We start from the raw sequence: 17,745 nt of genomic DNA on the forward strand, positions 1-17,745 counted from the left end.
GTACACGGGACGTTTCAAAGCCTACATTATTTAACTTGACAGATAGCCGACATTTAAAAACGTCTGTTGTGCAACGTTTACTTCCCACGTTTGTTTAGAAGCGTTTACATTGAAAATAATCAAAAATGTTACAGGTGTTTGGTGTCTCAAATGCCTCTGAACATCCGTCCTGAATGCATTTTTTTGCTTTCCGCAAAATGCTTCTAAACTCAACTGCCTAGAAACGACCCTGTGTACAATAAGATAACAGAGGAGAGTTCAGGAGCAGCTGAAAAAAACGCCCAACTGCTCCAAAGGGCTAGTTCACGCCAGATGCAGTTCCCATTCAGTTCCATTTTTTTTGCAGCAACACAACCAGTTCCAGTCAGTTTCTGCACGAGAAACTGACTGCATGGTGTGAACTAGAGCCATTGGAATACATGGAAATCACTGTGCATGCATTTTTAGTGCAGAAAAAAAGCAAACGGAACTGCGTCTGGAACTGGCCCTTATCAGTTTACTAGCAGCAGTGTACATGAGCCCCAAGACACTGAGCTAAGCATATTACACTATTTTGTGATTTTAAAGCGGTAGTCCGCCGGTAGTCCGTCTTTTTTTTTTTTTTAAAAAGCCAGCAGCTACAAATACTGCAGCTTCTGACTTTTAAAATAGTGACACTTACCCGCTCAGCGCGCCCGCGATGTCGGCACCCGAAGCCGATCTCTCGATCGTCTCTCGGGTGCTGCCACCGCCATCTTGGGTATGGGAATCAGGAAGTGGAGCCTTGCGGCTTCATTTCCCGGTTCCCTACTGCGCATACGCGAGTCGCGCTGCTCAATAAGGATGGTCCCCACTGTCTCTGGGATCTGTGTTTCCCAGCAGGCAGCGGGGGACCTTCGGAAAGGGGCGTACCTTCTGCAGAATCTACGCCGGAAGTGGGTGCAGATACCTGTACTGTACAGGTACCTGCACCCCCTCCCCCCTGAAAGGTGCCAATTGTGGCGCCGGAGGGGGGGAGGGTTCCAATGAGCAGAAGGTCCACTTTAGGGTGGACCTCCGCTTTAAGTGAACTGTATTTTAAATTTAGGGCATTTTAGGTTTTAAAAATGATTTGCCGTGAGTGCCAATGACTGAAGGTATTCCATATTATGTTCTTTTCTTTATTCTTACATTAATAGTTTACAGACATTGACAGAATACAGAAAGCGTTAGAAATAATTTTTATAGTGGGGGTTCCAAGAGTTTTCTTTAGGGTTCCTCTGCAGTAATAAGGTTAACCTCCTCAGATCAGCGCTATAGCTGAATGACGTCTACAGCGCGGATCTACATTGCCGGGACAACTTCTATTGACGTCGTCCACTTTCCTGGCTCCTCGCGCATCTGTGTTAGCCTTGTCTCCTGGACACAGCCACGGATCGCTGTAAATGACCAATCACAGCGGCAGTTTACAGCGCGATCGCCGCCTACAATGAGATCTCAAAATGTAAACACGAGATCATATCTCATTGCCGGCTCTCTCTCCTCACACACAGCGTGTGAGAATCTGAGTTAAATCTGCTGGAAAAAAAACAAAACAAAAAAAACCCACAAGTGTACCCAAACAGTGCCCGCAGTAACCCATTAGTATACATCTAGTGCCATCTGTGCCCCACCATACCAAACAGCGCCCACCCGTGCCACCTCAACAGCACCCATCTGTACAATCAGTGCCCACCTGTGCCACCTCAGTGCCCACCTGATCAGTGCCGGCTTAGCACACACCTGTGCAGTCTCATAACGACCAGCAACCAACCATGTCTAAAAGATGCTTTCTGCTGAGGAGACATACCAAATTCTTTCCACGGCCGACGAGAGCAACGGGGGGCTCTTTTTCATATTCCCTTTCAAATTCGGATTCTGAATCTGACATAAATTAAGAGCCAGTCCTCAGTAGTGAACACTAAGTGACTCAGGAGGAAGATATCCGGTCCACCAAACAAAGCTTTCTAGTGAGGAGGCAGTGCCATCCACCAGCACTGCAGTGCCTCGGCAAGAAAGGCCAAGTACCAGTGGGGTGTCACCTCAGCCCCAAATGGTTAGGACCCATACCCTTCAGAATCCCTTGTGGCTTCATCCTAATTCAGGAGAAGCCAATGCTGCCCCTTTCACTGCTCAGCCAGGAGTCCAGGTGGACTTGGTGGATGGAGTATTCTGCAGCATAGCATGGCAAGCAGAGAATCACAGTATATACAATTTGCAAAGTGGTTGGAGGGACGCTCAGATTGGCAATGTTTTTATTACAAATTATGTGAGCAGACTGCAGTTCCTCTTTAAGCAAGGGAAAAAGTAAAGGTGTAGACAGAAAAGGGATTCTCCTGCACTCGTGCTGGCAGTTTTAGTACAAAATGGTAGCATTTTTCAAATGATTAAAGAGAACGTGTGTCCCGCTGCCTGAACCGATTGGGGGAAGTCTGGAAAAGCTGGGCGGTGAGGGTGCTGAATCTGACCCTGTGATGGTCTCCAGCCAAAAAAGTAAGGGTTACCTACCTCCCCACTCTTAACGAGCACACACTCATTCCTGATGCCATGCTGCTCTGTTCAACCCCCAGGATCTAGGAAAGAAAGCTTTATGTAAGCACCAAACCACTCTGGGGGAAGCTTTTCTGGAGCAAGACTCATGCATCGTTAACTCAACTTCAGAAAAGTCAGGGCACCAGCCTGACAGTGTCATGTAGAGAATATATATATATATATATATATATATATATATATATATATATATATATATATATATATATATATATATATCACATATACACACTTTGGGAGGGAAAACAGCTTATACAATGTAACAATAGCTGTTGGTGCACAGTTCACTTTCATGCCTTGGTGTAATAGGCCTGGCCATGTTCATTTTGCAGATTTCAGCTCAATGTTGAAAATACTGATCAAAAAACCCAACTTCTCTTTAGAAACATTCTTCTACCTCGCCATAGCAAGCGCTATCTGTAGAGTCTGGGTATAATCAAATATGACCAGTCATAGGACGGGGGGGGGGACAAGCATTAATTTATACATGGCAGAGTTTCCGTATATATCAAGTTTAACCATTTGCCTACTGGGCACTTACACCCTCTTCCTGCCCAAATGTGCGGTCAGGCAACACTGTACCCAAATGAAATCATTTTATTTCACAGAGCGCTCTCTGTCTGTGGTATTTAATCACTGCTCGGTTTTTCATTTTTGGTAACCACTGATATAAGTCAACAAAATGGCACAGGTGTGCAAAATTACGTACCCATACGTCACTCCGACATCAGTGCCCAGCAGGTGCGCGAGCATGCCTGCAGACTAGTTGTCTGTCGGTAGCCCGTGATTGTGACATGGAGAGGCAGAACGGGGAGATGCCTATGTAAACAAGCCATTTCCCTGTTCTGCCTAGCAATATGACAGATCCACTGCTCCATGTCATCGGGAGCAGTGATCTCATGTTCTAGTGAGCCCATCACCCCTACAGTTAGGGAACACACTGAGGGAACACACTGAGGGAACACACTGAGGGAACACACTGAGGGAACACACTGAGGGAACACACTGAGGGAACACACTGAGGGAACACACTGAGGGAACACACTGAGGGAACACACTGAGGGAACACACTGAGGGAACACACTGAGGGAACACACTGAGGGAACACACTGAGGGAACACACTGAGGGAACACACTTAACCCCTTGATTGCCCCATAGTGTTTAACCTCTTCCATGCCAGTGACATTTACACAGTAATCAGTGCATTTTTATAGCACTGATTGCTGTATAAATGGCAATGGTCCCAAAATAGGAGGAGCGGCATATACCCACCGCTCCAAAGATTCTGCTAGCAGGACTTTTTTTTGCATTTTGCCAGCGCACTGCTCCAGTGTTAAAGCCCTCGTGCTTTCACATTGAAGACACCGGAGCGGCTCTTTTAGGGTGCTTTGCAGGTGCTATTTTTAGCTCCTGCAAAGCGCCCCAGTGTAAAAGGTGTCTTATTGCGATATTTTTTCTACCAAAAATATGTAGAAGAATACATATTGACCTAAAATGAGGAAGGATTTATTTTTTTTTGGCAAAATTTTTTTTCTCATTTTATAGTAAGAAGTAAAATTGTTTTTTTTCTCAAAATTGTCGCTGTTTACAGCGCAAAAAAAAAAAAAAAAACACACGCAGAGATGATCAAATGCCACCAAAAGAAAGCTCTATTTGTGGGAAAAAAGGGCAACAATTTTATTTAGGTACAATGTTGCATGACCGTGCAATTGTAAGTTAAAGCGACGCAGTACCATACCGCAAAAAAGGGCCCATCAGGAAGAGGGTAAAACCTTCCGGGGCTGAAGTGGTTAACCAGTTCCCGACCAGCGCACGCCGACGGCAGAATGGCACGGGCAGGCATACTGGCGTACAGGTACGTCCAATTTTAATGCCACCCTGCCATCGCACGCTCGCGTGCTGGTCGGGACTCCCGTGAGTCCGGTCACGGGTCCCATGGACTCAATCGCCGCGGGCATACCCACGATCGTCTCACATGGCGGCGGAACGGAGAGATAGCGTTGTAGACAGCATCTCCCGTTCTGCCTAGCAACAAGTGACGCTGATCTCTGCTCCATGTGATTGGAACAGATCAGTGTTCACTAAATGAAAGCCCAGCCCCCCACAGTTAGTAACACGCCCCTAGGAACACTTAACCCCTACACTGCCACCCACTGGTTAACCTCTCACTGCCAGTGTAATTTACACAGGAATCACTGCATTTGTATAGCAGTGATTGCTGTATAAATGACAATGGTCCCAAAAATGTGTCAAAAATGTCCGATGTGTCCGCCATAATGTCGCAGTCACAAATTAATTAAAAAAAAAATAAAAATAAATAAAAAACACACACTGATCGCCACCATTACTAGTAAAAAAAAAAATTATTAATACAAATGCCATAAAACTATCCCCTATTTTGTAAACGCTATAACTTTTGCGCAAACCAATCGCTTATTGCAATTTTTTTATACCAAAAATATGTAGAATACGTATTGGCCTAAACTGGGGGGAAAAAAATGTTTTATATATTTTTGGGGGATATAACAAAAAGTAAAAAAATGCGTTTTCAAAAATGACACTATTTTTGTTTATAGCGCAAAAAATTAAAAACGCAGGGGTGATCAAATACCACCAAAAGAAAGCTCTATTTGTGGGAAAAAAGGACGTCAATTTTGTTTGGGAGCCACGACGCATGACTGCGCAATTGTCAGTTAAAGCGTCGCAGGGCCGAATCGCAAAAAGTGATCTGGTCTTTGGCCAGAGAAATGGTCCGGGGCTGAAGTGGTTAAACAAGGGGGGGGGGAGGAGTTTAGAGTTATTAAATTTAGCAAACGGGTCATTTTTCTCCTTTACTGATGAGGCGGCATTGGCAGGCACTGATAGGATTGCACTGATAAAGACACTAATAATCCATGCCAATGTCCCTTTAACACAAGCCGGTTATTGGCTCTTACACTTTCAGCGTGAGGAAAATAGGATTTTTGTACTCACCGTAAAATTTTCCCTTTTGACCTTAGGGTTATATCTCCACCTTTAGGAGAGGACTAAGCAGGTCACAAAAAAACAAAACAAAAAAAAAACCCAAGCACAGTACCGCCCAGGGGGTGGTCCTACTGGCTATAACCCCTCACTCTGCTCCCAGCACCTCAGTTTGTCAAAAAGCAGTATAAACATAAATAGGAGGGGTGGGTGCTGTGTCCATCAATGAACCTCAGAGAAAAGTATTTTACAGTGAGTACAAGAATCCAATTTTCTTTCGTTCATTGATGGACACAGCACCTTAATCTTGACCTTAGGGACGTCACCATGCAGTGCCAAAAATGAGGGGTGGGAACAAAGAAAAACTCCACCCACAACAAAAAACTCACCAGAGTCGTCGCAACCTCAGACGGCCACCTGCAATGCAGTCGGAGGATGCATCCGAAGATGCGCCCACATTGACTTTGTAAAATTTGGTGAAAGTGTGTACTGACGACCAGGTAGCCACCTTTGAAACACACCTGTGAAATGGACGCTTGATGCCGGAAAGCCCAGGAAGCACCAATCGCCCTGGTAGAATGCGCCGTGACGGGAAAGGGAGGCGACCGCCCCATTATGGCATAAGCCTGAACCACAATCTGTCCGATCTGAGAAATGGTGGCCGATGAGACCGCCATGCCCTTCTTCAGACCAGCCACCCAAACAGTCCGACCTCTGGAAAGGAGCTGTAGCAGACAGATACACCAGCAGAGCCCGGACCACATCCTAAGAAAGTAAAGCGACCTCCTTGGGATGCGACGGCCGAGGACATATGGACGGAAGTACAATGTCCTAATTTGGATGAAAGGATTTAAACACCTTCAGAAGAAAAGGCTGCAGATGCTGCACCACCTTATCCTTGGGGAGGACCAAGTAGGGAGACTTGCATGACAAGACCGCCAACTCAGAAACTCGCCTTGTAGATGTAATAGCCACTAGAAAGACTACTTTCTGAGAATCAATAAAGGGGATCTCTGTAATATCTCTTCTAGCACCGGTTTCTGAAGCACCGAGGGGACTAGGATTCAGATCCCACAGGGGCAGGCGGGTGTACTGGAGGAGTCAAATGCCGAACCCCCTAAACAAACACATGCACCAATGAGTAAGGGTCACTGGAAAAAAAATAAAAATAAAAAAAGGACAGCCAGAGCTGCTATCTGCCCCTTAATGCAAGCTTCTGAACCACTGCTCGCTGCAAAAACGGCAGGATCCTGGAAACTGAATATGTACGCGGAGGTCACCCCATCTCCTTACACAGAGAGATGTAGGCCTTCCTTGTGCGATGATAAATCTTCCGGGAAGAAGACTTACGCTCCCTCAGCATAGTGAAATTATCGAAGCCGACAGCCCTCGGTCCCTCAGCACTTGGCTTTCAACAGCCATGCCGTTAAAACCAGTGACAGTAAAGCAGGGTGGAGTATCGGACCTTACGACAGAAGGTTCTCCTGCATCAGCAGTCGCCACCATTCGTACCAAGGACGACAAGGCCAGTCTGGGGAAATCAGAATCACCTTGGCCTCCATTCTGCGTAGCAGATGAGGAAGGAGCCTGAGAGGGGGGAAAGGCATAAATCAGCCAATAATGCCCACATGGGGCCACCAACGCATCTGACGCGTCCGCCCAGGGATCCTTTGACCTGGCCACAAACCTCTGCACCTTCTGATTAAACAGAGAGGCAAGGAAATCCACATCCGGCATGCCCCACCTTAGGCAAAATGAGCCAAAGCACTTCTGGATGCAGTGACCATTCCCCCTGGTCCAGCAACTGACTACTGAGGTAGTCTGCCTGCCAATTTTCTACACCTGGAATGTATATGGTTGACAGAGCCGGCACATGCCGCTCTGCCCACTCTAGGATATGAGAGACCTTCAGCGCTGCCGCAGAGCTCCTTGTCCCTGCCACTGCCATGGCATTGTCAGACTGGATCCTGACCGGACAGCCCTGCAGCATCTGCAACCATGTGGAGAGGCACTGCCTGATCGCTCGAAGCTCCAGCACATTGATCGGCTGGTGGGATTCCTCCCGTGTCCAGCGACCCTGGGCCAACTGGATGCCCAAATCACCCCCCAGCCGGTCAGGCCGGCGGCCGTCGTGATCCCAGTTCAATGAAGAGGAAGGAACGATTTTCCGGACTGAAGAGCCGGGAACCTCAGCCACCAGAGAAGCAAAGCCCTGGTTAGCTGGCGCACCTGGATTTGACAATACAGGGATGTCGGAGATTTGTCCCATTTGGACAGGATCTTTCTGCAAGACTCCAGTGTGGATTTGAGCATATAGTACCTCCTCGAAAGTGGCTACCATGAGGCACAGAGCTTGCATACAAAAAAAAACAAAAAAAAACAAAAAAAAAAAAAACAAAAAAACAAAAAAAAAACAAAAAAAAAAACGCAGCAACTACCACCTGCAGGACATCAGTAACTGCATCATGGATTGAAGACTCTGCAGCTTGTTTGAAGGGAGAAAGACTCTCGCCTCTGAGGAGTCCAGAATCAACCCCAAGTGCTGGGTTGGCAGAAACACCGACTTCTGGAGATTCAACAACCAGCCAAACTCCTGAAGAGTCTGTATGGTGATCGCCACATCCTTCCTTAGTTCTGAGGCTGAAGCTGCTCTCAGGAGGTCGTCCAGGTAACCCACAATCGCGATCCCTCATCTCAGCAACGCCAAAATTGGGGCCAGCACCTTGGTGCTGTCACAAAACCAAAGGAAACAACTACAAATTGTTAGTGCTCGTCCCCGACCGCAAATCACAGGAACCTCTGGTGTCTGATGCATATGGAGACATGCAAGTAAGCGTCCTTGATATCCAAAGACGCCAGGAAATCCCCCCTGATGAAGTGCAGCGACCATGGAACGAACCAATTCCATCCTGAACCTCCGAACCTTGACAAAACAATTGAGGGCCTTGAGATCCAGGACCAGACAGACCCTTTCCTTATTTGGGATTACAAACAGATAGGAGTAGAATCCCTGAAACCTTTGCGACATTAGTACAGGTACTACCACCCCACACAGTAGTAAGTTCTGTACTGCCCCAAACAGGGCCTCCCGACGAGCCGGAAGGAGATGCAGGTTGGAAGGAAAACGTCTGTCTGGCGGACAAGAAACTAACTAACTATCTTGTAGCCTGACAAAACCAGCAAACTCCCAAAGATGACCCCCCCCCCCCCCCCCACCTGAGAGGCGGGCGGAGGCGAACCTTCATGCAGCAGCTTTTTTGTTCACAAGTTTGTTCGGCTTGCAATACTAGGGACAATTTTGTCCCTCAGCGGGCCCCTTGTCGGACTGGGAACAATTACCTGTCAACCCGGGCGGACGAAAAAGGAGGGCCCCTGCCTACACTGACTCCTTACCCTTTCTGGACTGTGGGAGCAAAGTACTCTTTCCCCCCAGTAACATTCTTAATGTCACCCAAAGAGGTGCCAAACAGCCTCTCACCTTGGAAGGGCAAATCTGCCAGCGCTTTCTTGGTCTGCAGACCAGGCATCTAACACTTGAGTCAAATCAGTGTGCAGTGGCTGTTGGCCCCGGCACACTGACACAGACAGCAGTAGCCCGGTCATGTGTGGCTGGGAGCATATAGCTCACCGGCTGCCCCTGGACCAGACTGGGGTCTGTCCCAGCCAACTCAGCACGGCACTAAGGTCTGCACATGCTCGATGCCCAGGCTGGGGAGACTACCAAGATCTATATTATCCAGCCTGCCACCCAGGCCGGGTGTTGATTGTAGATCACAGGAAGCAAAAAATAAAATTTTAAAGACCACTGGTGCCCGCAGGGAGCCAGGTCCTTCTAGACTAGGCAGGAAAAAACTGAGCTGCTGGGAGTAGAGTGATGGGTTATTGCCAGTAGGACCAGCCCCTGGGTGGTACTGTACTTGTTTTTTGTTGTGTTCTACCAAGTCCTCACCTAAAGGTGGCGATATAACCCAAAGGTCAAGATTAAGGTGCTGTGTGCATCAATGAATGAAAGAGAAAGAAAAGCTGATAACCAGCTTGCGTTTACATCTGTGATCTGCTGTCATTCAACACAGCTGATCACGTGGTTAAGGGCCACTGTGATCGGCTGATCGGACTCCGCGATCGGAGAGTGTACTCATGGAAGGTCTTCAATAGATGCCCTCCCAGCAAAGACAGACCCCCGCTGTAGCCATCATTCTGCTATAGTACGGGACGGAAAGGGTTAAAATTGGGGATTTACAGACTTGTTTTTCATTGGGGCAACACAACCAACTATAGCACAAAAAAACAGTTACTGTGAGACAGAAAAGCTCAAACATATCAAACCAAATCAATGTAAAACAGAGCATAACTTACTTACAATACATTAGAATAATATATACAAAATATAGAAAAAAATTAAAATAAATAAAGAGAAGAGTGCATGTTTGTGTATTCGTAGGTTCCAGTCAACCAGGAAGGCTTGAACTTACAGATACAAAAGAGGAGGAAGGAAGATTGTGAAAGCTTAAGACACAAAAATAATGTACTTGACACTTGCGTTTTAGTCAATATATATTGTATGCAATGTGCCAATTACAGGTAAAACACAGCAAATGCCTGTGATAAAGACAAGAAAGAAAAGAAAAAGGCATTTGTTAAACTATCTTGTAATCTAGCAACTCGCTATTCAACTAATGTATAAGACTTGAAACATTTAGCAGCAGTTAAGTTACTACTTGGAAGGGGATGACACTTGCAAAAAGCACTGTTAGGATGTGGGAGGCTGCCGGCGTCCTGGCAACCAGTATTCCTGAGCAGATGTTAAAACATTTAGCAGTGGTATCTGCTAAAAGTTTTACTTCCCACTCCACCCGAAAGTCCAGTCTGCGATAAAGTGTTTTTTTTAAAGAAAAAAAACAAAAGAAGAAGATTGCATAAAGTAATGCATGTTTGTTCATGAATTGCCTGCTTCTGAGATAATCTGATAACTCAGTGCTCGACAAAACCCGGTCGCCAGGTCGCATTGGCGACTAGAATCAGCGACCTTGCGCCTGGGGCAGCATAGCTGGGGGTATCCCGTCTCCGTGGACCCCCCCCCCCGTCGCGATCGCGTCGGGCCGCGCCGCAGGCGGCCGGTAATTGAGCCCCCGGCTTTGAGGCCTTCTGTGATTCTATGGTTCCTTCTGGAATCTGGCGCCCTCTTGTGGTGGCCGTTGGAATTACAACCAACAATGCTAATGGGATTGCCTGACAATCTTTCTCCATCCCTTTACTTAGAACCCCTAAACAAAACAAAAAAAAAAATAAAAGATATATTATATATATATATATATTTTTTTTTTTTTATTATTATTTATTCTAACACCCTAGAGAGAAAAATGGTGGTTGTTGCAATACTGTCTGTCACACCGTATTTGCACAGCGGACTTACAAGCGCACTTTTTTTGGGGAAAATTTTTTTATTTAATAAAAAAAAAAAAGACAACAGTAAAGTTAGCCCAATTTTTTTTTTTTTATATTGTGAAAGATAATATTACGCCGAGTAATTCGATACCCAACATGTCACGCTTCAAAATTGCGCCCGCTCATGGAATGGCGACAAACTTTTACCCTTTAAAATCTCCATAGGCAACGTTTAAAAAATTCTACAGGTTGCACGTTTTGAGTTACAGAGGAGGTCTGGGGCTAGAATTATTGCTCTTACTCTACCGATCGCAGCGATACCTCACATGTGTGGTTTGAACACAGCTTTCATATATGCGTTCGCTTCTGCACGCAAGCTTGGCGAGACAGGGCGCATAACATTTTTTTTTCTTATTTTAACTTTTATTTTTTTCACTGTTCTTTTAAAAAAAAAAAAAATGTGTGTCACTTTTATTCCTATTACAAGGAATGTAAAAATCCCTTGTAATAGAAAAAAGCATGACAGGTCCTCTTATATATGAGATCTGGGGTCAGAGAGACCTCACATCTCATATTTACACTAAAATGCAATTTAAAAAAAATTTGTCGTTAATAATAATAGATAAATAATAAAATAAAACAAAATGTCCCTCTAAGAGCTATGGGCAATGACTTGGAGACAGGTGGGGGGCTGGGGGCTATCTTCCCCTCACTCGTCTCCATGTCAGGCCAGGGACAGGTCCAGATCGCCGTCACCGACCCGGCTCCTAACTTTTTTAGCTGGCTCCTAGATTCCAAGCAAATTTGTCAACCCCTGTGGTAACTATCTAGGATATTTTAAACGCAAAAAAAAAAAAAAAAAAAAAATCATGTAATTATCTGTTGAATAATTGACTTCCACTGCCTTTAATTGTTTGACAAAGTGCAGATCTTGAGGGCTTATTCATATAAGACACTTATTGAACCATGCATGCAGTGGTCAAAAATAAGATTTTTAGAATGGCTACCTCTAAAATCTTTCTTTAAGTACATCAGGAGACACAGAGCCATAGTAGTTACTATGTGGGTTATAGGCCACCTTCAGGTGATGGACACTGACATACCCTAAGACAAAAAGTTCACTCCCTATATAACCCCTCCCACTAGTGGGAGTACCTCAGTTTTGTAGCAAAGCAATACATGTGTATACTAGAAAGTATACCTCTGTGTCCCGTGATATACTTAATAGAAAAGGATTTTACAGGCAAGTCGTTTTAAAAATCCTATTTTCTTACCATACATCACAGGACACAGAGCCATAGTAGCTACTATGTGGGATGTCCCATAGCAATACCAACTAGAGGACTTATACTGCAGCCTGCTACACTGTGCCCAAAGGTGATATCCTCATGACCTTTTACATCTGACAGAAATCAGGCTGTTCTATCAGATGTATGGATTGAAGCCCAAGTTGCGGCCTTGCAGATCTGAGCCATGGAGGCCTGGTGATACACTGTCCAGGAAGCACTAACAGCCCTGGTGGAGTGCGCTTTAATATGAAAGGTGGAATTTTCCGCTTTAAACCATGAGCTTGAACAATCACTTTACGAATCCATTTAGTAGTAGTAGTAGTAGTAGTAGTAGTAGTAGTACACTTTAATGCTGCCTGTCCTCTTAGGACCTTCTAACACAAACAAAACATCTGTTGTACGAATCTGAGCGGTCACCTTCAGATGGACCTTGACTGCTTTCACCGCATCAAGAGAAAATGGCGACCTTTCTTCCGCAGAACGAGGTTCTTGAAAAAATAAAGACCCGACGCTACCCTCGGTAGGAAATTAGGATGAGGACGCAATAAAACCCTATTCTTATGAATAATCAAATATGGCTCAAAAGCCAGCAACTCTGATACTCTTCTTGCAGAAGAAATGGCAACCGGAAAAACAAATTTCCTTGTCAAAAGGACCACGGGAACATCTCGTATCGGCTCAAGGCTGTTTTGTAATGTCGACAGGACTAAATTCAAGTCCCAAGGGTTCAGGGGAGACCTAACCTGTGTTATATCCAGAATAGAGCTACAAACCAGAGTGTGTGAAGCAAGTGGTCGTTGAAAAAACACAGATAAGACTGACACCTGGCCTTTGATAGTACTTAAGGCAAGCTTCATTTCTAATCCCATCTGTAGAAATTAAAGGATCCTACCCATGACATTTCTTGGGGTGCCAATTCCTGGATTCACACCAGGAGACATATGCCTTCCAGACTCTATAATATGACTCTGGAGCCCAGCTTCCCAGCATCAAAGTAGAAACTACTGAACCTGACAGCCCATGGTCTTTCAGAATGTGGGTCTCAATAGCCAAACTGTTTAATTTAGCATTTGTAAGGTAGGATGGAATACTGGAGCTTGCGAGAGAAGGTCTGGCCGTGGTGACAGGGCCCATGGGTCCTCTACCACCATCTTTACGATCTCTGCATACCAAGATTTTCTGGGCCAAAGAATCACCTTCTTCCCTTCCTGCTTGATCCTGCAAAGAAGGTATGGAAGCAGCAGAACAGGAGGGAACAGTGAAAACTGATCCCACAGAAAAACAAAGGCAACTGTTCCGCATGCCAGCGGATCCTATGTCCTTGACACAAAGTTGTCGATCTTTCTGTTAAGAGGATGCAAACAGATCCACATGCGGAATACCCCATTTTTGACATATCGACAAAAAGATGTTGGGGTGAAGAGACCATTCTCCCAGGAACAACTGATGGTGACTCAAGTAGTCCTCCTGCCAATTCTCTATTCCCGGAATGAAGACTGCCCAGGATAGGATATGATTAACCTCTCTGAGCAGCACAACTCCTTGTGCCCCCCTTGGCGATTGACATAGGCCACTGTTGGAGTTGTCAGATTGGATCCTGACCAGACAATTCCGTAATCTGAGCATCGAGCCCGAATCTATAGAATATTGATGGGCAAGATCATTTCTGTTTTGGACCATTTTCCTTGGACAGATGCTTCTTCCAGGACTGCTCCCCAGCCCAGAAGGGTGGCATCTGTTGTCACCACCTTCCAAGTAACTGGAAGGACTTTCCTTTCTGAAGATTCTTGGATATCAACTTACTGAGGCTTTGACGCACTTTGAGAGATAAACGCTTCGGGAAGACTAGAACTTGGATCTTTTTGTTCCAAGTTGACAGGATACTGTTTTGCAGCAGTCTCGAATGAAACTGCACATAAGGCAGGGCTCGACAAACCCCGGTCGCCAGGTCGCATTTGCGCCTAGATTTCGTGTCCTGGCGACTGGGGCAACGCTGCTGGGGTATCCTGTCTTCGAACTCCGCCGCGCAATTCCATCGGGCCGCGCCGGCCAGTAATTGAGGCCGCGGCTTTGCGGCCTACTAAAATCGTTCGGTAGTCTGGCGCCATCTTGTGGTGGATGTAGAAATTACACCCTATTCCAATAATGCTAATTCCTAATGGAGTGAAGCTCCCTGCCTGTTTTTCACTGCCCGCCCATTTCCTTGGAAGTGAAGAGAAGGAAGTGATTGCGGGCGTCATCTGGCGCCTTTTGCCCAACGGTGAGTGTGGTGGCTGGTAAATGGCTTCTTATTATATTATTAATTTATTAATTTAATTTATTTATTAATTATATATATATATATATATATATATATATATATATATATATATATTTATATATTAATTTTTTTTTTTTTTGTAAAAAGTAAAAAAAAAAAAATTATTTTAATTAAGGAAAAAAAATATATTTGTAATCCTCCCTGCTTGACCCCTTTCACAAGGGCTGTCTGATCAGGTTCACCTGTCAGTTTTTCAGGCGGACCTGATCTAACCCTTAGCGGGGATATGACGTTAATAAGCGGGAACATGGCGGAAATAAAAGTCACATTCTTTTGTTAACCACTTCGTGCCTGCGCTATAGAAGAAAGATGTCTACAGCGCGGACACAATTGCCGGGAAGGCGTCCCTGGACATCCTCCTGTTTACTTCCCCTCTGCACGCCGACATGGGTACGCATCGGGGAAGTTCTGTGTTGGCCGTGTCCCTTGGATACAGCCAATCACAGATCATGCTAAATGGCCAATCACAGCAGCCATTTAGCACTCGAACAGTGTGTCCAACAAGAGGTGATCTCATATGTAAACGTATGAGATCATCTCTCATCGCCGTCTTTCCCTCCTCACACAGAGACAGCTTGTGAGGAGTGAGAGCTTCCATGCTGCAGCGTCAGTGAAACATGAGTGAACACTAACACACATGCCCACCTGTCCCCAGTGCCACCTGCCGCGTGTCATCAGTGCCGCGTGTCATCAGTGCCGCGTGTCATCAGTGCCGCGTGTCATCAGTGCCGCGTGTCATCAGTGCCGCGTGTCATCAGTGCCGCGTGTCATCAGTGTCACGTGTCATCAGTGCCATCTGTCATTAGTGTCACGTGTCATCAGTGCCATCTGTCATTAGTGTCACGTGTCATCAGTGCCATCTGTCATTAGTGTCACGTGTCATCAGTGCCATCTGTCATTAGTGTCACCTGTCATCAGTGCCATCTGTCATTAGTGTCACGTGTCATCAGTGCCATCTGTCATTAGTGTCACGTGTCATCAGTGCCATCTGTCATTAGTGTCACGTGTCATCAGTGCCATCTGTCATTAGTGTCACGTGTCATCAGTGCCATCTGTCATTAGTGCCATCTGTCATTAGTGTCACGTGTCATCAGTGCCATGTATCAGTGCCATCTGTCATTAGTGTCACGTGTCATCAGTGCCATGTATTACCATGTAAAATTCATGAGATTCAAAGAGAGCACCGAAAGCTGAATATTGGTCTGGGCAGGAGGGGGGTTTAAGTGCCCAGTAGGCAAGTGGTTAAAAGCACCACATAGTAAACACACGCTACTAAGAATATAGTTAACCCTTTGATTGCCCTTGGTGTTAACCCCTTCCTACCCAGTGTCATTATTAGTGACAGTGTATATTATCACTGATCACTGTATTAGTGTCACTTGAGATGTCAATAGCATCTGTAAAGATACAGATCAGGGCTACATAAGAGAAGGAGTGCTTTGCTTTTAAAGAATAAAAATATATTAAGATTTAAAATGTTGGAGACTATGCCATTAAAGAGGAGGGCCGGTTTTAAAAAAAAAAAATGTCGGCCACTCGAGGCTGACCCGTCCCTCGGCGCCGCCGTTTTGGCTAAGGGAAACAGGCTGTGGAGCCTTGCGGCTTCACTGCCCATTTCCTACTGCGCAGCGCTTTGTGAATGGGTCGCTCTGTGTTCTGGGACACAGTTCCCAGAACACAGCGCAACCCATTACCCAGAAGAAGACACCGCACGGAGGAGAGAAGATAGAAGATCTCCACGGAGAAGGAAGAGGCAGATTAGGACAATGTGCCTAGCAACAGGCATTTCTGGTAAGTTAAAAAAAATATATTTTTTTCATTTTTTTTTATGTATTTTTTTTTCTCATTTTTTATGTATTTTTTTTTTTTCAGGGTGGCCCTGCACTTTAAGTAATAACGTGTACTAAATCTTTTTTGTTTGGGAATTCAACAAAACCATCTTTGTTTGGGAATTCAGAAAAAATGAAACGTGCCGCAAAAGCTGTGACACCAGAAGATGCCAAGCAACTGCGGATGACAAATTTCTTTGCAAAGACTTCTTGTTCAGAAAGTGAAGTGCAACATGTTACTGCAGAATCAAGTGGCACAAGAGAAGAACAACCAGCAGAGAAGTCCCCTTCAACAAGTCACCCTCAAAATGAAGGAAGAAGGAAGTTTAAACAAGATTGGTGCAAGGAACTCACATGGCTTAAATTTGACCATAATACAGGCATAGCCATATGTGAGATTTGTGCCTCCTTCCCTGGCATTGCTGACCACACATCCAAGATTGTGAAAGGGTTTTCAGGACCATTTAAACTGGAGACCTTCAAAAAAAATGGAAAGTCACTCCAGCATGACAAATGCATAAAAGCCAAACACGCCCTGTTGGCTCCAGAAGCTACGCCATTGGCTGCATGCGTTAAGAAAATGGACCAAGGGATGTTCAACCACATGAAAGTTCTATTTAATGTGGCCTATTATATTGCAAAAAACAACAAGCCATATACAGACTTTAAAGGTTTGTTAGAGCTGACAGGGAAACTAGGGGTTGCTGTGAGAGAGGAGTATGCAAATGACAAGAGATGCAAGGAATTCATTTCACATATTGCAACTGTAATCCGGAAAGAACTCATCTGCGAGCTAAAGGAGGCCAAATATGTTAGTTTGATGCTAGATGGATCAACTGACAAAGGAGGAGTGGAAGAATTAATATTGTATGTCAGATACATCAAGAACAATAGGATCAAAGAAGTATTTCTATCAGTCTTACCTCTTGAAATGGCAACTGCAGATGGGTACTTAGAAACCATCACTAAAGAGCTGAAGACACATGGTCTTTCAGATTGGCTTTTTTCAAACCAGCTAATTGGAATTGGTACAGATGGTGCTGCAAGCATGATTGGAGCTGAAAATGGACTGGTACAAAAAGTACGTCAAAATCTTAGCCATGTAATTGGCATTCACTGTGTTGCACACCGATTAAATTTAAGTGTATTAAGCTCTGTAAAAGATGGAAAATGTATTGATGACCTTGACTCGGTTTTAAAGAAGCTGTACCAATTTTACCAGCATTCACCCAAGAGAATGCGACAGCTAAAGCAGGTAGCTGAAAGTTTTCATGAAAAAAATCCAGAAATTTCAATACTTGCATAATGTAAGATGGGTGCCAAGCAAAGTCAGTGCTCTCTCTGCACTTGTCAAAGATTGGAAATGTGTGACGGTCCACCTTGAAGGTGTTGCTGCAGAAAAAGACAGTGCTT

General features: G+C 45.1%; 1 protein-coding gene across 2 annotated transcripts in view; it reads right to left on the bottom strand.

Moving 5' to 3' along the window:
* TFDP1 (transcription factor Dp-1) overlaps window positions 1-17,745 on the bottom strand; it is a 171,848-nt gene that overhangs the window by 113,226 nt on the left and 40,877 nt on the right. The gene's annotated exons all lie outside the window — the stretch shown is intronic.

This window comes from Lithobates pipiens, unplaced genomic scaffold, assembly GCF_037356315.1.
Source record: "Lithobates pipiens isolate NorthernLeopardFrog02 unplaced genomic scaffold, aLitPip1_a1.2 Scaffold_16, whole genome shotgun sequence".
In the NCBI taxonomy this organism is placed as follows: Eukaryota; Metazoa; Chordata; class Amphibia; order Anura; family Ranidae; genus Lithobates; species Lithobates pipiens.